We start from the raw sequence: 21,195 nt of genomic DNA, 5'->3' as shown, positions 1-21,195 counted from the left end.
AGCCACTCAGCACACATACACACCCACGGTCTGTCTGCCCATACACCACACTGACACCCACTCAGCACACACACACACCCACGGTCTGTCTGCCCATACACCACACTGAGAGCCACACACTGTGTCTACCCCTACAGTTGGGTGTGTTGCATCCATAGACTGTATGGTTGTTACAAGCTATCGCAGCACTAGGGCGACACCTACTGGATGTGTATGGAAGTGCTGGTACATTCCTGTACCTCCATAAAATACTGTCTTCGGGTGTTCAATGCACCAGTAGATGGCAGTATTATCAAATCTGAGTTCTCAGCATTGGGTTGTGTTGGCACAGTATACAATCTATTACTGCATGTTGTTCTACACACTCACAGCTTGGTCTATGCAAGCTGGTTCACAATAACATTACAGGGTGAATGAGAGGCCACGGAAAGTTTTAGGTTTTTGTCAAAACAAGTAATTAAAATATTAAGTAGCCAACGACCGTCCACGCAAATACCAACTAATGGTGTGTGTAATTGGTAATTACTCCGTCTGTGACAGTGATAACATGAGGAGTTGGCTTGTCACGTCTCACTGAGAAGCTGTTTATCAGATTAGTAAAACCGGTTCATTGTGGCTTGTGTGAATGACATAATAAGAGGCTTGTAAAAAATATAGAATTTTTTTGAATGTATCCACAGCTATTGCTTCTACACCTGCATTGCTTGCTGTTTGGGGTTTTAGGCTGGGTTTCTGTACTGCGCTTTGAGATATCAGCTGATGTACGAAGGGCTATATAAATAAATTTGATTTGATTTAATGCAGCCCACAGGAAATTGTAGAAGCAATTTCTAAACTGGAAATATGACCTGCAGAGCAATCTTAGACGAGCAAATAATCATAGTTTATTATATTTCTCATTAGCCAGTTTGTTAAAGTTTTCCTCTGCTTGATATCAGACCCCATCTGCTCCCCCTCTCTCCTGGTTTGACCCCGCTCCCCCTCTCTCCTGGTTTGACCCTGCTCCCCCTCTCTCCTGGTTTGACTCCACTCCCCTTCTCTCCTGGTTTGAACCTGCTCCCCCTCTCTCCTGGTTTGACTCCGCTCCCCTCTCTCCTGGTTTGACTCCGCTCCCCCTCTCTCCTGGTTTGACCCCGCTCCCCCTCTCCTGGTTTGACTCCGCTCCGCTCCCCCTCTCTCCTGGTTTGACTCCGCTCCGCTCCCCCTCTCTCCTGGTTTGACTCCGCTCCGCTCCCCCTCTCTCCTGGTTTGACCCCGCTCCGCTTCTCTCCTGGTTTGACTCCGCTCCCCCTCTCCTGGTTTGACCCCGCTCCCCTCTCTCCTGGCTTGACTCCGCTCCGCTCCCCCTCTCTCCTGGTTTGACTCCGCTCCCCTCTCTCCTGGTTTGGCTCCGCTCCCCCTCTCTCCTGGTTTGACTCCGCTCCCCCTCTCTCCTGGTTTGACTCCGCTCCCCCTCTCTCCTGGTTTGACTCCGCTCCCCCTCTCTCCTGGTTTGACCCCGCTCCCCTCTCTCCTGGTTTGACTCCGCTCCCCCTCCTGGTTTGACCCCGCTCCCCCTCTCCTGGTTTGACCCCGCTCCCCTCTCTCCTGGTTTGACCCCGCTCCCCTCTCTCCTGGTTTGACTCCGCTCCGCTCCCCCTCTCTCCTGGTTTGACTCCGCTCCCCCCCTCTCTCCTGGTTTGACTCCGCTCCCCCTCTCTCCTGGTTTGACCCCGCTCCCCTCTCCTGGTTTGACCCCGCTCCCCTCTCTCCTAGTTTGACTCCGCTCCGCTCCCCCTCTCTCCTGGTTTGACCCCGCTCCCCCTCTCTCCTAGTTTGACTCCGCTCCGCTCCCCCTCTCTCCTGGTTTGACTCCGCTCCCCCTCTCTCCTAGTTTGACTCCGCTCCGCTCCCCCTCTCTCCTGGTTTGACCCGGCTCCCCCTCTCTCCTAGTTTGACTCCGCTCCGCTCCCCCTCTCCTGGTTTGACCCCGCTCCCCCTCTCTCCTAGTTTGACTCCGCTCCGCTCCCCCTCTCTCCTGGTTTGACCCCGCTCCCCCTCTCTCCTAGTTTGACTCCGCTCCGCTCCCCCTCTCTCCTAGTTTGACTCCGCTCCGCTCCCCCTCTCTCCTAGTTTGACTCCGCTCCGCTCCCCCTCTCTCCTGGTTTGGCCCCGCTCCCCTTCTCTTCTCCTGGTTTATCTTCTAGTATAATTACAGCAGCTAGCTACAGAAACCTCTGTTAGATGAACTCCTCAGTAATAGGCTTGTCAGCTTCCAGTAAACAACAACCACTTTTATTTATCATTTTCCTGTCTCTGTCTCTCTGTCTTGCTAAAGAGGAGTTTGAATCTGTTTTATATATTTGAATTACATTAGTTATTCAGTTTCAGTAAATATGCTTATTTGTGAAACACCTGAACCTATCTTCTCCTGTACTGTAGCTAATGGCTATGATATCGATGCAACCTAAAGCCTGAATGGCCCATTTATATACTGTCAGCCTGAAGCCATAGTCACCTAAAGCCTGAATGACCCATTTATATACTGTCAGCCTGAAGCCATAGTCACCTAAAGCCTGAATGGCCCATTTTAATATACTGTCAGCCTGAAGCCATAGTCACCTAAAGCCTGAATGGCCCATTTTAATATACTGTCAGCCTGAAGCCATAGTCACCTAAAGCCTGAATGACCCATTTTAATATACTGTCAGCCTGAAGCCATAGTCACCTAAAGCCTGAATGGCCCATTTTAATATACTGTCAGCCTGAAGCCATAGTCACCTAAAGCCTGAATGGCCCATTTTAAAATACTGTCAGCCTGAAGGCATAGTCACCTAAAGCCTGAATGGCCCATTTTAATATACTGTCAGCCTGAAGGCATAGTCACCTAAAGCCTGAATGGCCCATTTTAATATACTGTCAGCCTGAAGCCATAGTCACCTAAAGCCTGAATGGCCCATTTTAATATACTGTCAGCCTGAAGGCATAGTCACCTAAAGCCTGAATGGCCCATTTTAATATACTGTCAGCCTGAAGCCATAGTCACCTAAAGCCTGAATGGCCCATTTTAATATACTGTCAGCCTGAAGGCATAGTCACCTAAAGCCTGAATGGCCCATTTTAATATACTGTCAGCCTGAAGCCATAGTCACCTAAAGCCTGAATGGCCCATTTTAATATACTGTCAGCCTGAAGGCATAGTCACCTAAAGCCTGAATGGCCCATTTTAATATACTGTCAGCCTGAAGCCATAGTCACCTAAAGCCTGAATGGCCCATTTTAAAATACTGTCAGCCTGAAGGCATAGTCACCTAAAGCCTGAATGGCCCATTTTATATACTGTCAGCCTGAAGGCATAGTCACCTAAAGCCTGAATGACCCATTTTAATATACTGTCAGCCTGAAGCCATAGTCACCTAAAGCCTGAATGGCCCATTTTAATATACTGTCAGCCTGAAGCCATAGTCACCTAAAGCCTGAATGGCCCATTTTAATATACTGTCAGCCTGAAGCCATAGTCACCTAAAGCCTGAATGACCCATTTTAATATACTGTCAGCCTGAAGGCATAGTCACCTAAAGCCTGAATGGCCCATTTTAATATACTGTCAGCCTGAAGCCATAGTCACCTAAAGCCTGAATGACCCATTTTAATATACTGTCAGCCTGAAGCCATAGTCACCTAAAGCCTGAATGGCCCATTTTAATATACTGTCAGCCTGAAGCCATAGTCACCTAAAGCCTGAATGGCCCATTTTAATATACTGTCAGCCTGAAGCCATAGTCACCTAAAGCCTGAATGACCCATTTTAATATACTGTCAGCCTGAAGCCATAGTCACCTAAAGCCTGAATGGCCCATTTTAATATACTGTCAGCCTGAAGCCATAGTCACCTAAAGCCTGAATGGCCCATTTTAATATACTGTCAGCCTGAAGGCATAGTCACCTAAAGCCTGAATGGCCCATTTTTATACTGTCAGCCTGAAGCCATAGTCACCTAAAGCCTGAATGACCCATTTTAATATACTGTCAGCCTGAAGCCATAGTCACCTAAAGCCTGAATGGCCCATTTTAATATACTGTCAGCCTGAAGCCATAGTCACCTAAAGCCTGAATGGCCCATTTTAATATACTGTCAGCCTGAAGCCATAGTCACCTAAAGCCTGAATGGCCCATTTTAATATACTGTCAGCCTGAAGCCATAGTCACCTAAAGCCTGAATGGGCCATTTTAATATACTGTCAGCCTGAAGGCATAGTCACCTAAAGCCTGAATGGCCCATTTTAATATACTGTCAGCCTGAAGCCATAGTCACCTAAAGCCTGAATGGGCCATTTTAATATACTGTCAGCCTGAAGGCATAGTCACCTAAAGCCTGAATGGCCCATTTTAATATACTGTCAGCCTGAAGCCATAGTCACCTAAAGCCTGAATGGCCCATTTTAATATACTGTCAGCCTGAAGGCATAGTCACCTAAAGCCTGAATGGCCCATTTTAATATACTGTCAGCCTGAAGCCATAGTCACCTAAAGCCTGAATGGCCCATTTTAATATACTGTCAGCCTGAAGCCATAGTCACCTAAAGCCTGAATGGGCCATTTTAATATACTGTCAGCCTGAAGCCATTGCTCAATATGGTATGTTGGTGTCTTCCCTTATGTATGAATTGGCAGCCTGCTGTATTGGCTGGTGTAACATGAATTGGCATCCTGCTGTATTGGCTGGTGTAACATGAAGTGGCAGCCTGCTGTGTTTGCTGGTGTAACAGCCGTGTTGTACCTTGTATCATGACACACATTAACACAGTTCACATGACAGGTGTTTCTGTCTTTACTGGTTTGGTCAGGTGATCGTTGAATTGAATACACTCTCATACAGTACAGAGTCCTGATGAGTGGAGATGGAGGCACTGTAGTCTGGTCTCTGGTCTTGTCTGCACTCTTCAGGGATACAACCCTGGATAGCCAGATGGTGTTTACCTCCAGGTTAGTGTGTGTGTGTGTATTTGTGTGTGTGTGTGTGTTTTCATGAAAAATACACACTGCTTTATCTATAATTCCTAGAAAATGACCTGGTAACCAATCAGAGTGCCAGGTGGCTAGAGAGTGTCCCCAGAGAGAGCAGCACCTGGACAGGAGGAGGGTAACACTCGCACACTCACTGATTCTTAGGAGATTTCTCATTGGTTTTAAAGGTTTTCTCTGGCACCCATCAGAAGGTCTAAGGTTCAGCACACGTCACCATGCAAGGCAGGACATGTTGACAGCATCCCTTATAGACGAGTAGGTGAATGACTGAAATCCAGCGAGGCTATTTGTTTCAGTGGACACTGTTTACAGCACGTTTACAGCACGTTTACAGCACGTTTACAGCACGTTTACAGCACGTTTACAGCACGTTTACAGCACGTTTACAGCACGTCCACACGTGTTCATTCTGTTGACTCAACACCCAGCAGCTTCCAAGTCGAGCTTAGTTTCTGTTTCCTGAGTTTAAGATGTGGGTATAATATCAGCTGAATAATGTTAGGTTGATGAGTTAGTGAGTGTAAGCCCAGACATTAACGCAGTGACATGCTATTTGCATTTGTATAAAAGGGAAAGGCTTAGCTGAAATGGGAGCTAGGGGCTCTTTAATCTCTCCCCAGCTTCATCATTAAAACACACTCAGTCTGCCACAGGAGACGAGCAGAGCTTTTGAAACGTGAGATCAGAATTCAAACATGGGAAAAAAACCAGTCTGTCTTATTGTCATCATTTTACTCACTCGGAAATGACCATTTCCTTTTCACTGTCAGACTTTAATAACTCTGTCCTCTTTGGTTTGCCAAGATGGGAAAGGTCAAGTGCCTTAACACGGGAAGCCTGTTTTCCTTTGTGAGGCGTAGGACCACTTTAAAGACCTCTGGATGAATAGTAGAGACGGATATTAACATCATCCTGCCATGGCTGAAACACACTCTGGAGGACCACTGACAGCTGGGATTGCGCTGGGCTGTCTGTGTGGACTTGTCTGTCACCTCACTAAGGCTGTCTGTGTGGACTTGTCTGTCACCTCACTAAGGCTGTCTGTGTGGACTTGTCTGTCACCTCACTAAGGCTGTCTGTCACCTCACTAAGGCTGTCTGTCACCTCACTAAGGCTGTCTGTCACCTCACTAAGGCTGTCTGTCACCTCACTAAGGCTGTCTGTCACCTCACTAAGGCTGTCTGTCACCTCACTAAGGCTGTCTGTCACCTCACTAAGGCTGTCTGTCACCTCACTAAGGCTGTCTGTCACCTCACTAAGGCTGTCTGTCACCTCACTAAGGCTGTCTGTCACCTCACTAAGGCTGTCTGTCACCTCACTAAGGCTGTCTGTCACCTCACTAAGGCTGTCTGTCACCTCACTAAGGCTGTCTGTCACCTCACTAAGGCTGTCTGTCACCTCACTAAGGCTGTCTGTCACCTCACTAAGGCTGTCTGTCACCTCACTAAGGCTGTCTGTCACCTCACTAAGGCTGTCTGTCACCTCACTAAGGCTGTCTGTCACCTCACTAAGGCTGTCTGTCACCTCACTAAGGCTGTCTGTCACCTCACTAAGGCTGTCTGTCACCTCACTAAGGCTGTCTGTCACCTCACTAAGGCTGTCTGTCACCTCACTAAGGCTGTCTGTCACCTCACTAAGGCTGTCTGTCACCTCACTAAGGCTGTCTGTCACCTCACTAAGGCTGTCTGTCACCTCACTAAGGCTGTCTGTCACCTCACTAAGGCTGTCTGTCACCTCACTAAGGCTGTCTGTCACCTCACTAAGGCTGTCTGTCACCTCACTAAGGCTGTCTGTCACCCCACTAAGGCTGTCTGTCACCTCACTAAGGCTGTCTGTCACCTCACTAAGGCTGTCTGTCACCTCACTAAGGCTGTCTGTCACCTCACTAAGGCTGTCTGTCACCTCACTAAGGCTGTCTGTCACCCCACTAAGGCTGTCTGTCACCCCACTAAGGCTGTCTGTCACCTCACTAAGGCTGTCTGTCACCTCACTAAGGCTGTCTGTCACCTCACTAAGGCTGTCTGTCACCCCACTAAGGCTGTCTGTCACCTCACTAAGGCTGTCTGTCACCTCACTAAGGCTGTCTGTCACCTCACTAAGGCTGTCTGTCACCTCACTAAGGCTGTCTGTCACCTCACTGTGTAAAAGTACTTGGCGAGTAAAGGTGATTCTGAATGAACACACACACACACACACACACACACACACACACACACACACACACACACACACACACACACACACACACACACACACACACACACACACACACACACACAGAGAGAGAGAAAAATTGGTCAAGGGCAGATCTCTGTATTGTATTTGTAAAATGACACCCCTAAAGAAAAAAAAATATTTTCATCACAAGTTCAAATGCTAGTCTATTCAAGCAAGATCAATTACAGACTTACATAAAGGACAATTATTTCACTCAGACTTACATAAAGGACAATTATTTCACTCAGACTTACATAAAGGACAACTTATTTCACTCAGACTTACATAAAGGAAAACTTATTTCACTCAGACTCAAACCTTTGAGGAGTTCATGACGACTTCTACCAGAATGAGCCGACGGTGCTGATGATGCAGTGTGTGAAATATACATGAGACCATGATGAATAATTACTGTGAATAGGAGCCTGTACGGACATGTCTCCCAGTCCTAGGACAGAGTGACACAACTGAACATGGTAGACAACATCATGGGCACGTCAGACCTGTCTGTGTCTCCTCTTGTCTGTCTCGGTCTGTAGGGTTTGTTTCAACGTCAGACTGTCTGTGTCTCCTCTTGTCTGTCTCAGTCTGTAGGGTTTGTTTCAACGTTAGACTGTCTGTGTGTCTCCTCTTGTCTGTCTCGGTCTGTAGGGTTTGTTTCAACGTCAGACTGTCTGTGTCTCCTCTTGTCTGTCTCAGTCTGTAGGGTTTGTTTCAACGTTAGACTGTCTGTGTGTCTCCTCTTGTCTGTCTCGGTCTGTAGGGTTTGTTTCAACGTTAGACTGTCTGTGTGTCTCCTCTTGTCTGTCTCGGTCTGTAGGGTTTGTTTCAACGTCAGACTGTCTGTGTCTCCTCTTGTCTGTCTCAGTCTGTAGGGTTTGTTTCAACGTTAGACTGTCTGTGTCTCCTCTTGTCTGTCTCGGTCTGTTGGGTTTGTTTCAACGTCAGACTGTCTGTGTCTCCTCTTGTCTGTCTAGGTCTGTAGGGTTTGTTTCAACGTTAGACTGTCTGTGTGTCTCCTCTTGTCTGTCTCGGTCTGTAGGGTTTGTTTCAACGTTAGACTGTCTGTGTCTCCTCTTGTCTGTCTCGGTCTGTAGGGTTTGTTTCAACGTTAGACTGTCTGTGTCTCCTCTTGTCTGTCTCGGTCTGTAGGGTTTGTTTCAACGTTAGACTGTCTGTGTGTCTCCTCTTGTCTGTCTAGGTCTGTAGGGTTTGTTTCAACGTTAGACTGTCTGTGTCTCCTCTTGTCTGTCTCGGTCTGTAGGGTTTGTTTCAACGTTAGACTGTCTGTGTGTCTCCTCTTGTCTGTCTCGGTCTGTAGGGTTTGTTTCAACGTTAGACTGTCTGTGTCTCCTCTTGTCTGTCTCGGTCTGTAGGGTTTGTTTCCACGTCAGACCTGTCTGTGTCTCCTCTTGTCTGTCTCGGTCTGTAGGGTTTGTTTCAACGTTAGACTGTCTGTGTCTCCTCTTGTCTGTCTAGGTCTGTAGGGTTTGTTTCAACGTTAGACTGTCTGTGTCTCCTCTTGTCTGTCTCGGTCTGTAGGGTTTGTTTCCACGTTAGACTGTCTGTGTCTCCTCTTGTCTGTCTCGGTCTGTAGGGTTTGTTTCCACGTTAGACTGTCTGTGTGTCTCCTCTTGTCTGTCTCGGTCTGTTGGGTTTGTTTCAACGTCAGACTGTCTGTGTCTCCTCTTGTCTGTCTAGGTCTGTAGGGTTTGTTTCAACGTTAGACTGTCTGTGTGTCTCCTCTTGTCTGTATCGGTCTGTAGGGTTTGTTTCAACGTCAGACCTGTCTGTGTCTCCTCTTGTCTGTCTCAGTTTGTAGGGTTTGTTTCAACGTTAGACTGTCTGTGTCTCCTCTTGTCTGTCTCAGTCTGTAGGGTTTGTTTCAACGTTAGACTGTCTGTGTCTCCTCTTGTCTGTCTCGGTCTGTAGGGTTTGTTTCCACGTTAGACTGTCTGTGTCTCCTCTTGTCTGTCTCGGTCTGTAGGGTTTGTTTCAACGTTAGACTGTCTGTGTGTCTCCTCTTGTCTGTCTCGGTCTGTAGGGTTTGTTTCAACGTCAGACTGTCTGTGTCTCCTCTTGTCTGTCTCAGTCTGTAGGGTTTGTTTCAACGTTAGACTGTCTGTGTGTCTCCTCTTGTCTGTCTCGGTCTGTAGGGTTTGTTTCAACGTTAGACTGTCTGTGTGTCTCCTCTTGTCTGTCTCGGTCTGTAGGGTTTGTTTCAACGTCAGACTGTCTGTGTCTCCTCTTGTCTGTCTCAGTCTGTAGGGTTTGTTTCAACGTTAGACTGTCTGTGTCTCCTCTTGTCTGTCTCGGTCTGTTGGGTTTGTTTCAACGTCAGACTGTCTGTGTCTCCTCTTGTCTGTCTAGGTCTGTAGGGTTTGTTTCAACGTTAGACTGTCTGTGTGTCTCCTCTTGTCTGTCTCGGTCTGTAGGGTTTGTTTCAACGTTAGACTGTCTGTGTCTCCTCTTGTCTGTCTCGGTCTGTAGGGTTTGTTTCAACGTTAGACTGTCTGTGTCTCCTCTTGTCTGTCTCGGTCTGTAGGGTTTGTTTCAACGTTAGACTGTCTGTGTGTCTCCTCTTGTCTGTCTAGGTCTGTAGGGTTTGTTTCAACGTTAGACTGTCTGTGTCTCCTCTTGTCTGTCTCGGTCTGTAGGGTTTGTTTCAACGTTAGACTGTCTGTGTGTCTCCTCTTGTCTGTCTCGGTCTGTAGGGTTTGTTTCAACGTTAGACTGTCTGTGTCTCCTCTTGTCTGTCTCGGTCTGTAGGGTTTGTTTCCACGTCAGACCTGTCTGTGTCTCCTCTTGTCTGTCTCGGTCTGTAGGGTTTTTTCAACGTTAGACTGTCTGTGTCTCCTCTTGTCTGTCTAGGTCTGTAGGGTTTGTTTCAACGTTAGACTGTCTGTGTCTCCTCTTGTCTGTCTCGGTCTGTAGGGTTTGTTTCCACGTTAGACTGTCTGTGTCTCCTCTTGTCTGTCTCGGTCTGTAGGGTTTGTTTCCACGTTAGACTGTCTGTGTGTCTCCTCTTGTCTGTCTCGGTCTGTTGGGTTTGTTTCAACGTCAGACTGTCTGTGTCTCCTCTTGTCTGTCTAGGTCTGTAGGGTTTGTTTCAACGTTAGACTGTCTGTGTGTCTCCTCTTGTCTGTCTCGGTCTGTAGGGTTTGTTTCAACGTCAGACCTGTCTGTGTCTCCTCTTGTCTGTCTCAGTTTGTAGGGTTTGTTTCAACGTTAGACTGTCTGTGTCTCCTCTTGTCTGTCTCGGTCTGTAGGGTTTGTTTCCACGTTAGACTGTCTGTGTCTCCTCTTGTCTGTCTCGGTCTGTAGGGTTTGTTTCAACGTTAGACTGTCTGTGTGTCTCCTCTTGTCTGTCTCGGTCTGTAGGGTTTGTTTCAACGTCAGACTGTCTGTGTCTCCTCTTGTCTGTCTCAGTCTGTAGGGTTTGTTTCAACGTTAGACTGTCTGTGTGTCTCCTCTTGTCTGTCTCGGTCTGTAGGGTTTGTTTCAACGTTAGACTGTCTGTGTGTCTCCTCTTGTCTGTCTCGGTCTGTAGGGTTTGTTTCAACGTTAGACTGTCTGTGTGTCTCCTCTTGTCTGTCTCGGTCTGTAGGGTTTGTTTCAACGTTAGACTGTCTGTGTGTCTCCTCTTGTCTGTCTAGGTCTGTAGGGTTTGTTTCAACGTCAGACTGTCTGTGTCTCCTCTTGTCTGTCTCAATCTGTAGGGTTTGTTTCAACGTTAGACTGTCTGTGTGTCTCCTCTTGTCTGTCTCAATCTGTAGGGTTTGTTTCAACGTTAGACTGTCTGTGTCTCCTCTTGTCTGTCTCGGTCTGTAGGGTTTGTTTCCACGTCAGACCTGTCTGTGTCTCCTCTTGTCTGTCTCGGTCTGTAGGGTTTGTTTCAACGTTAGACTGTCTGTGTCTCCTCTTGTCTGTCTAGGTCTGTAGGGTTTGTTTCAACGTTAGACTGTCTGTGTCTCCTCTTGTCTGTCTCGGTCTGTAGGGTTTGTTTCCACGTTAGACTGTCTGTGTGTCCTCTTGTCTGTCTAGGTCTGTAGGGTTTGTTTCAACGTTAGACTGTCTGTGTGTCCTTGTCTGTCTAGGTCTGTAGGGTTTGTTTCAACGTTAGACTGTCTGTGTCTCCTCTTGTCTGTCTAGGTCTGTAGGGTTTGTTTCAACGTTAGACTGTCTGTGTCTCCTCTTGTCTGTCTCGGTCTGTAGGGTTTGTTTCCACGTTAGACTGTCTGTGTCTCCTCTTGTCTGTCTCGGTCTGTAGGGTTTGTTTCCACGTTAGACTGTCTGTGTCTCCTCTTGTCTGTCTCGGTCTGTAGGGTTTGTTTCCACGTTAGACTGTCTGTGTGTCTCCTCTTGTCTGTCTCGGTCTGTAGGGTTTGTTTCAACGTTAGACTGTCTGTGTGTCCTCTTGTCTGTCTAGGTCTGTAGGGTTTGTTTCAACGTTAGACTGTCTGTGTCTCCTCTTGTCTGTCTCGGTCTGTAGGGTTTGTTTCCACGTTAGACTGTCTGTGTCTCCTCTTGTCTGTCTCGGTCTGTAGGGTTTGTTTCCACGTTAGACTGTCTGTGTGTCTCCTCTTGTCTGTCTCGGTCTGTAGGGTTTGTTTCAACGTTAGACTGTCTGTGTGTCTCCTCTTGTCTGTCTCGGTCTGTAGGGTTTGTTTCAACGTCAGACTGTCTGTGTCTCCTCTTGTCTGTCTCGGTCTGTAGGGTTTGTTTCAACGTTAGACTGTCTGTGTGTCTCTTGTCTGTCTCGGTCTGTAGGGTTTGTTTCAACGTTAGACTGTCTGTGTCTCCTCTTGTCTGTCTCGGTCTGTAGGGTTTGTTTCAACGTCAGACTGTCTGTGTGTCTCCTCTTGTCTGTCTCGGTCTGTAGGGTTTGTTTCAACGTTAGACTGTCTGTGTGTCTCCTCTTGTCTGTCTCGGTCTGTAGGGTTTGTTTCAACGTCAGACTGTCTGTGTCTCCTCTTGTCTGTCTCGGTCTGTAGGGTTTGTTTCAACGTCAGACTGTCTGTGTCTCCTCTTGTCTGTCTCGGTCTGTAGGGTTTGTTTCAACGTTAGACTGTCTGTGTCTCCTCTTGTCTGTCTCGGTCTGTAGGGTTTGTTTCAACGTTAGACTGTCTGTGGTTGTCTTTTTGTGTCTGCTGCTCTGCCTCTCTGTGTGTAGCAGTGACTGTTGTGTCCCTTTTGGGACTTGCCAGAGGGCCCTGTTTGTTCGAGTCGGTCTGTCAGATGAAAACAGGCCTTTCCTTCTCCAACCTCAGCACTAAATAGCCTGGCTGACCAAAGTCTGCTGAAGGGGAGTGATGACTCACGCTTCCCTGGAGGTTGCAGTGCCCGCTCACAAGAAAAGAGATGTGAATGGAGTGAGATGGATGGAAAAACATTTCTTCTCCTTTCTGCATCTCTTTCTGTCTGTTCAATTCTCCTTGTCTTCTGATTGTCATGTTTGTAATTCATAGCCAAAGGAGGAAAGCATGTACCTGTGGTCACCTGGTGGAAGAGAGGGGGTGAAAATGGCTGCTTTCAGCCCAGATAGATGACCAAGGTGCTGTTCAGGGGATACAGGGATTCCTGTGTCTTAGTCCGGCCCCCCTGAATGCTAAGCTAGCCATCGTTGTGTGTCAGTTAAGTGACATGGGTCAGTGAACAGGCTGGCTTTGCACGTATTGGCGTGTGAAGTGTGTTCTTCATTGCGGCAGTGTCCTAGCGAGCTGCAGCATATCCTCTTATGTAATCTACTGCAGGAAGGAACAGAGAGATGGTAGGCTTTACAGCAGAGAGAGGGCCTGCCATGCATGCCAAGACGGCATACCTTATCTCCTGGGGATGGGGTAAAAATCGATAGTTATATTTCGGGATATTATTTATTGCAATATTAATTTTGCGCCAGGTTGCTGTACCCTGCACCAAAACACCAGTGCTTTTCCTTAATAGCTTGTTCTCCATCTTAAAACTTAAATAGGGAGCCAGTTTGTTTTCAGCACATTTTTATTTCCATGACAGATCAACACTTATTTTCTCATGGCTCTCTTTTATCCCTCTAAAGCAGACATATAATGAGCAATATGTTTGGAACATTGAATCACAATAAAATCACAGTATTGTATCTGCACCTCGGTATTGTATATTGTATCTGCACCTCGGTATTGTATATTGTATCTGCACCTCGGGATTGTATATTGTATCTGCACCTCGGGATTGTATATTGTATCTGCACCTCGGTATTGTATATTGTATCTGCACCTCGGGATTGTATATTGTATCTGCACCTCGGTATTGTATATTGTATCTGCACCTCGGTATTGTATATTGTATCTGCACCTCGGTATTGTATATTGTATCTGCACCTCGGGATTGTATATTGTATCTGCACCTCGGGATTGTATATTGTATCTGCACCTCGGGATTGTATATTGTATCTGCACCTCGGGATTGTATATTGTATCTGCACCTCGGTATTGTATATTGTATCTGCACCTCGGTATTGTATATTGTATCTGCACCTCGGTATTGTATATTGTATCTGCACCTCGGTATTGTATATTGTATCTGCACCTCGGTATTGTATATTGTATCTGCACCTCGGTATTGTATATTGTATCTGCACCTCGTTATTGTATATTGTATCTGCACCTCGGTATTGTATCTGCACCTCAGTATTGTATATTGTATCTGCACCTCGGTATTGTATATTGTATCTGCACCTCGGTATTGTATATTGTATCTGCACCTCGGTATTGTATATTGTATCTGCACCTCAGTATTGGATCATGAGGTCCAATTCCCGTCCCTATTATCGCTCCACAGAGAATCTTTCAAGTCACAGTAGGACAGAGATCTCATCTGTGTTTTCATTGTGGAATGAAAACAGGAGAATCATGTTCCTGAACCACTGATTTTAATATGATGAATGGTTTATTTATATTATGTAATGGTTGTTTCATGTTTTCAAATTGTATTAAGTCACTTTTTAAGGTATTTACTGTGGTGTGGCTCTGATTGGTAGTAATAGTTATTGCTGTTTGGTCTTCTCAGGGCTATTTGGTCTTCTCAGGGCTGTTTGGTCTTCTCAGGGCTGTTTGGTCTTCTCAGGGCTGTTTGGTCTTCTCGGGCCTGTTTGGTCTTCTCGGGCCAGTTTGGTCTTCTCAGGGCTGTTTGGTCTTCTCAGGGCTGTTTGGTCTTCTCAGGGCTGTTTGGTCTTCTCAGGGCTGTTTGGTCTTCTCAGGGCTGTTTGTGGTCTTCTCAGGGCTGTTTGTGGTCTTCTCAGGGCTGTTTGGTCTTCTCAGGGCTGTTTGGTCTTCTCAGGTCTGTTTGGTCTTCTCAGGGCTGTTTGGTCTTCTCAGGGCTGTTTGGTCTTCTCAGGTCTGTTTGTTCTTCTCAGGTCTGTTTGGTCTTCTCAGGTCTGTTTGGTCTTCTCAGAGTTGTTTGGTCTTCTCAGGGCTGTTCGGTCTTCTCAGGGCTGTTCGGTCTTCTCAGGTCTGTTTGGTCTTCTCAGGTCTGTTTGGTCTTCTCAGGGCTGTTTGGTCTTCTCAGGGCTGTTTGGTCTTCTCAGGGCTGTTTGTGGTCTTCTCAGGGCTGTTTGTGGTCTTCTCAGGGCTGTTTGTGATCTTCTCAGGGCTGTTTGGTCTTCTCAGGGCTGTTTGGTCTTCTCAGGGCTGTTTGTAGTCTTCTCAGGTCTGTTTGGTCTTCTCAGGTCTGTTTGGTCTTCTCAGGGCTGTTTGGTCTTCTCAGGGCTGTTTGGTCTTCTCAGGGCTGTTTGGTCTTCTCAGGGCTGTTTGGTCTTCTCAGGGTTCATGACTGCGATCAGAAGACTCACATTTGCGACTCTTTGACTTGGCAGTGCGACAATCAGCATTTATTGGTCGCTAGGTTACCAGTGAAAAGAAATGTAGCTGGTCAGGTTAGTTTTGGGTTCACAATTGACATGTTTTATTTTATTATCATGATTTATTCAAACAGCAACGGGTTTGCAGAAAACAACAACAACCAAAAACAAGTGAAGTTTTGGTTGAATCTTGGAGGTGGGCCATTTGTTTTGCAAACTCTGTCATCACATGTAGCCTACACTGTATATTGTACAGTACAAAACACTACTGGCAGGTCTCTTGCTAGGTTCCCAATTCGTATATATTGTTTTATTTAACTAGGCAAGTCAGTTAAGAACAAATTCTTATTTACATTGATGGCCCACCCCGGCCAAACCCTAACCCGGGCGATGCTGGGCCAATTGTGCGCTGCCCTATGAGAACTCCCAATCACGGCCGGTTGTGATACAGCCTGGAATCGAACCAGGGTCTGCAGTGCCTTAGACCGCTGCGCCACTCAGGAGAGAATTGAAGGGAAGCTACACTCTCCAAAATATATTTTGGGGATCGTTCTCAGACTTCAAATGTGTTCCCCTGATGTGGTTTAAGCATCATTGTGGACTTAGAACATTTTTGTCGTTTTTCTACATTAAAAAAGTGTGATTTGTTAGTGAAAACCTGGAAAACAGAAGCAGGAGTACGGAATTTACCAAAACTTAAAACTGATTTTATAAAAAATATATATAAATAAATGTGGAACTCAGTCAGGGTCTCAACTTTCTTTTGTGAGGTAGAATACGAAGGTACAATTTTTACATTTGGTTGTGCATTAACAGTTTTTCCTCTTGTTTTTCTCTCACTGATATTCACTCAATTAGCCCATGTCAGCTAAAATGTTATTTGATTGCAAAGTTAGTCTAGTGGCCATCTATCAAGGTCAAATTAGAGCCTGATGGGCCCCATTTTGATTTTGTTAGGCTCACTCCGATATCATATTAAAAACGTCACACTTTTGTCTCCGCCCCATGGCAAAAATTAACTTTAAAACTTAAAAATGTTTTCTCTGGGGGGGGGGGCCCCCCTCATGATGAGTTCAAATTTTTTTGTGGCCCCAACCAAAGTTGCCCATCCCTGCTGTAGGCAGACAGTGGAAGCCAAACCATCCACGTGTCTTCACGCTAGTGTTATTACGAGATGGGTGTGCCATCTGCCATATGGAACCCTATCTGGTTCTGTTTAGAATGTTCAGCACTTTTCTCAGTCCAGTTCTTTCTTTTCCTCTTGAGATCTCAGTGGGAGTTTAGAGGCTCTGTAAGAGAATGCACCATGTAACTTCATCATCCACAGATACAGTTGACTAAGGAAAACGTTTCTAGCCCTTTCTGTGCTCTGTGTATGATTAAGTCTACAGTAACGCACACGTTCTCTCTGAGACTTTAAATTATAATATCACTGATGATCTAGGAGGTCGTGACTCTCACATGGCACTTGATCTTATGATTGTCATCCATGTGTTAACCCATACCACTATAGCATGGCCACAGTGTGTGAAAGTCCCTCTACCCTGACCTTCACACCAAAGATGAACATCATTATGTGGCATCAAGGAAAATGGTGGCTATTTGAAGAATCTGTTTAACCCTTTTTTGGTTACTACATGATTCCATATGTGTTATTTCATAGTGTTGATTTCTTCACTATTATTCTACAATGTAGAAAATAGTAAAAAGTAAGAAAAATCCTTGAATGAGTAGGTGTTGTAAAACTTTTGACTGGTACTGTATGTAGACAACTCGGGACATTTCCATGGATTGCTTAGATTGTTCTCATCACTTAGACATTCCATTCATTCCCTGTTTCTTTTTAAATCCTGAGTGGACATCACAACCCATTTCACAGCCACTTTAAGATCACCAGCCAGAGCTGTAGTGCAGAGCGTTAGACCAGAGAGTGTTGAGAATCAGAGGCCTACGTCCCAAGTGGCATCCAATGAGTTTGTGGTCAAAAGTAGTACACTATATAGGCGCTGGTCTAATTTAGTGCACTATATAGGGAATAGGGTACCATTTGGGATGCAGAGCAAGTCCCTGCTTTGGTGTTAAAGTCAAGGGGAGATGGTCAGGTTATATCTAATGGAATTAGTCCTTCCTTCCTCAGTGTCCTTGTTTTGACCGGAGACCCAGCATGAGACGCAGCATATTGAGCCGAGAGGAGCAATCTGATAGTTGATGGGGTAAACTAACTCCCATCTGTCAGCTTTTCACAGGAGAACCCCGACACCAGGGATTTTGAGATGAGGGCCAGTGTAAAGAATTGATGTTGTCTCTGTGAATGATTTCTGTAAGACAATCCCTTGTTTAGTCTTTAATATTTTGAGACTAGCTTATTTGGTTGAGTAGATTTTGAACTGTTTTCTTAAGTGAGATCCCCTGACAGTCTCCTCTCTCCATCTCCTTTCCTCTCCTCTGAGAGAGCAGACCGACGGAGAGGGGGAGAGAGGGCAGCTTCTCCTGCCCTCCGAGCTTCTCTTTTTCTCCTTCCACCGCCCGCCCTTCTCCCCTGCGTGAGTTTGTTATTAAACCCAGAACAGATAAATATATTCATTCTGTCCATCACCTCTCCCCATTCCTGCATATTTTGAACTATATTATGGCGAGACTCTCCAGCCGAGTCCTTGAGAATCAGTCTACGTCCCAAATGGTAACCTGTTCCCCTACATAGTGTACTACATTTGAACTTGGCCCATAGGGCTCTGGTCAAAAGTAGTGCACTATATAGGGAATAGGGTGCCGTTTTGGACGCACACTCTGTCTCCTGAGGTGATATATTAGATCTCGCTGGTGAAAATGAAAACAGTGTCTGTAACACCTCAGACTCCACAGGTGTGATACGAGACTAAACAACCAGACACGATCTCCTGATCTCCAGTCAAACAACAGCAGCATACAGGGCATTCTTTTCACCACAGAGAACAAAAGGCCTTGTTTGTACTTGAGACAAAGATAACTTGGTATGTTTGTGTGTCATCATGCCAGTTCTTAATTAGATTCACTATGCGTTGCCGTTTGTCACCTCTGTCCTGATAACTTCAGAATATTTGTCTCTCCTCATTTGTCTGAGATGTGACCTTTTAGAATATTTCTCAGGGTGGCAGAACTCAAACTCTAATTGGTTGAAATGTGAGTGTTCTGTGAACCGAGGCCCTGGGCTGCGGGTCAGCCATAACCGCTCCTGTACCAGGAGCTTCTGCATATCCCTCTCCTTTCCTCTTTCATTCCCTCATCCGCCACCGCTCTGACTTTTACCCAGGCGCTCGCTTACAACAGAAATAAGGGCCTTAGCTTGCCGGCCAAGTAGAAAGGGGAAGAGAGAGACCACATGATATTTCCTTTCCACTGCTTACATAAATGTTATTCTCCTTAATTCCGTTGGCTAAAGGTTTCTTCTATCCAGGAGTTGGAAACTAATGGACAGATTTGAGCTGTTTTACTTCCACTCTGCTGTAAGTCAATATTTAGTGAATTACTTGGGTCTCTGAGACTGATGCGCTCTCTACTCTCTATCTTACCATCCACCCCACTGGTGCAGCTTGCCTGCCTGACTGACTGTGTTCAGATAGCAATTAAGATGGGTATGAAAAATTAAAGACGACTTCTTGAGATCAGTGCACATTTGGAGCAACGGAAGGAAAACAAAGCACACCATCATTCATGGCTCCAGGCAATGCATTTTCCTGAAATAATTGGTGGATGTGGGTTGTGTTGTGCCTTGTGTTGTCTTTATTTTTTCCTTACGCCCACTCTCTCTCACACAAGGAAATGGCACAAGCAGAGATGAAGACTTCAATGGACATGTGCACTTTCTCCTCCAGGAAAGCCATTCTGCCGGTTCCGCATTTTGAGGACGACACATTAAAACAAGGAAAAGGGTGGAGGGGGTGCTGAAGTATCCTAGCTGATGCCTTTAAAAAGCAACACATCCATTTGAAAACAGCCTATGTGGTATCAGTATGAGAAATAGTTATTCTAGTTTCAAAATGTACTACAAAGTGTGAGTAGGATCATTTTGGTCATTAAGTCAGTCTCGTCTGAAACAGAGTTTGGAACATGTGTGCATCACAACGGGTAAATTAAGGTTTTGGGTTTTGATTTGACGATGTCCATTAGCCCACTAACATGGAATGAACAGCTGCAGTGATTGCTCTCTATCCAATAGCACAGACCCGTGAGACAGACCCGTGAGACAGACCCGTGAGACAGACCCGTGAGACAGACCCGTGAGACAGACCAGTGAGACAGACCAGTGAGACAGACCTGTGAGACAGACCAGTGAGACAGACCCGTGAGACAGACCCGTGAGACAGACCCGTGAGACAGACCCGTGAGACAGACCCGTGAGACAGACCCGTGAGACAGACCCGTGAGACAGACCCGTGAGACAGACCAGTGAGACAGACCAGTGAGACAGACCCGTGAGACAGACCCGTGAGACAGACCAGTGAGACAGACCCGTGAGACAGACCCGTGAGACAGTAGCTCCCCCAAAAATGTACTGCACCAAAGGCCTTAGTTAGATGTAAAATTTTTCAACTAAAACATCCTCTGCAAAAGCATCAATTAATTACAGATTTCTTGAGTTATCTTAGATTAATTCTGGGGACTGTGAGGAAGTGAAATAGGCTTTTGCGTTTAGTGTCTCATGGGGGACAAACCTCATTAACCAAAAGCTGAATCTGTTAGGATACCAAGACCAAAATCTTGTGTTTTCTAATGAGCAACAGAAGAACACACTTGCCAATCGGTTGGTTCAGTGGCTCTTTAATGTCACCTTTGTTTTTTAGGTGACATTTAAGAGAATAATGAATATTGTAGGTTAAGTAGCCTATTCTTCCCCTACCTCTTCAATATTTAGTATTATGTACAGCTGCAGTGCCACAGGATTTTCAACCAAAGGCTTTCTATGGGATTCATAATTTTCCTAATATGAGTACTTGATGTCAGTAGCATCTGATTGATTAGGTCCATAGAAATAAGAATGGATACAAAGGGCATCTCTGTTCAAGTCAATGATGGCATAATGGGTGGACTGGTGGCCATTTTGACTCTATCCATTCCAGAGTCTTTCTTTTTCGCCAACGCAGTTAAGCCAAAACCAGGCCCCGTTATTCAGAGGTTTTCTACAACGTCAGGAAGTGAATCATGTAGCGCAAAATGTCAGTCACTGATTAATACCATTTGCCCTTGTATTTCAAGATTGAAAAATAGAATCAAATAATGTTGTGGACCGAGCTAGCCATTAACGCCCCTTAACGTTCAAATACAGATGAAATGGCTGTAGCATAGCATATTCGACTGAATGATTAGTTAATAAATATTTGAGCAATTATGAATAATAAGCATTTACCTGATGATAGACTACTAATGATAATATAGCAACTTCAAATACTGAGCTCGTAATGTTAAGTACCCTAGGTTAACTTAGCTGACCTTCAATAGAGGGAATTCAGCAGAGTTCTGAGACATTTTTACAACTCATTGAAACTCTGAAAATAAATACATGGACAAATGTTACCAAACATGATAACAGGCCTGCATTACGGTAGGCAGTTAGGCCACTGTCTCTGTGCTGATCGCCTGTGAGTGAGACAACGCTAGCTAGCCAATGGTAGCGTCCTCTGAATAACGGGGCGTGGTTTTGGCTTCACGGCGTTGGGGAAAAGAAAGCCGTATTTCAGAAAGTTAAAGCAGTGTCCCCTTCAATCTGTGCTGTGATTTGTTGAGTCAACACAACTGACATTACCAAAAATACATTACATTGCATGAGCCACATCAGTTAGCATCACTTGAATGAACATTCTACGTTACCATGGCAACCCAGCATCAGTTGATAGAATGTTCCAAAATACCATGGAAATGATTGCCTCACAACACCAGGCATCGATTGCGAGTACCCATGAGTTTACCAATCAATTACCAGGGTTAGAGGTTCCAAGCACGTCCTAGTCATTTTTATATCTATGATTAGGCCTATATGTAAAACAATAGCCCTTTGAAGCACAGCCCTTAGTAATAGATTCAATAGATTTATCTGTATTGTGGTGACCTGTGATGGTAGTAATAGCCAGTAGGCTTTTATTCATGTCTCAGACATTCTACTT

General features: G+C 45.7%; 1 protein-coding gene and 1 long non-coding RNA gene across 9 annotated transcripts in view; one reads left to right on the top strand and one right to left on the bottom strand.

Annotated features, from left to right (window-relative positions):
* Positions 1–21,195, top strand: part of mast2 (microtubule associated serine/threonine kinase 2) — a 333,467-nt gene that overhangs the window by 81,431 nt on the left and 230,841 nt on the right. The window lies entirely within an intron of this gene.
* LOC127907605 (uncharacterized) lies at positions 1,782–4,511 on the bottom strand. Of its 4 annotated transcripts, none has more exons than XR_008065114.1 (4): positions 4,189–4,511; positions 3,343–3,660; positions 2,814–3,237; positions 1,782–2,760 (listed from the first exon to the last, which is right to left on the bottom strand). It is a non-coding gene; the product is annotated as an uncharacterized LOC127907605 (long non-coding RNA). The 4 variants fall into 4 exon arrangements; XR_008065122.1 differs by having other exon boundaries at positions 2,814–3,131; XR_008065133.1 differs by having other exon boundaries at positions 2,814–3,025.

Source organism: Oncorhynchus keta, chromosome 1 (genome assembly GCF_023373465.1).
Source record: "Oncorhynchus keta strain PuntledgeMale-10-30-2019 chromosome 1, Oket_V2, whole genome shotgun sequence".
In the NCBI taxonomy this organism is placed as follows: domain Eukaryota; kingdom Metazoa; phylum Chordata; class Actinopteri; order Salmoniformes; family Salmonidae; genus Oncorhynchus; species Oncorhynchus keta.
Note: the sequence above shows the minus strand (reverse complement) of the source record. Positions and strands in the feature narration are given on the sequence as shown.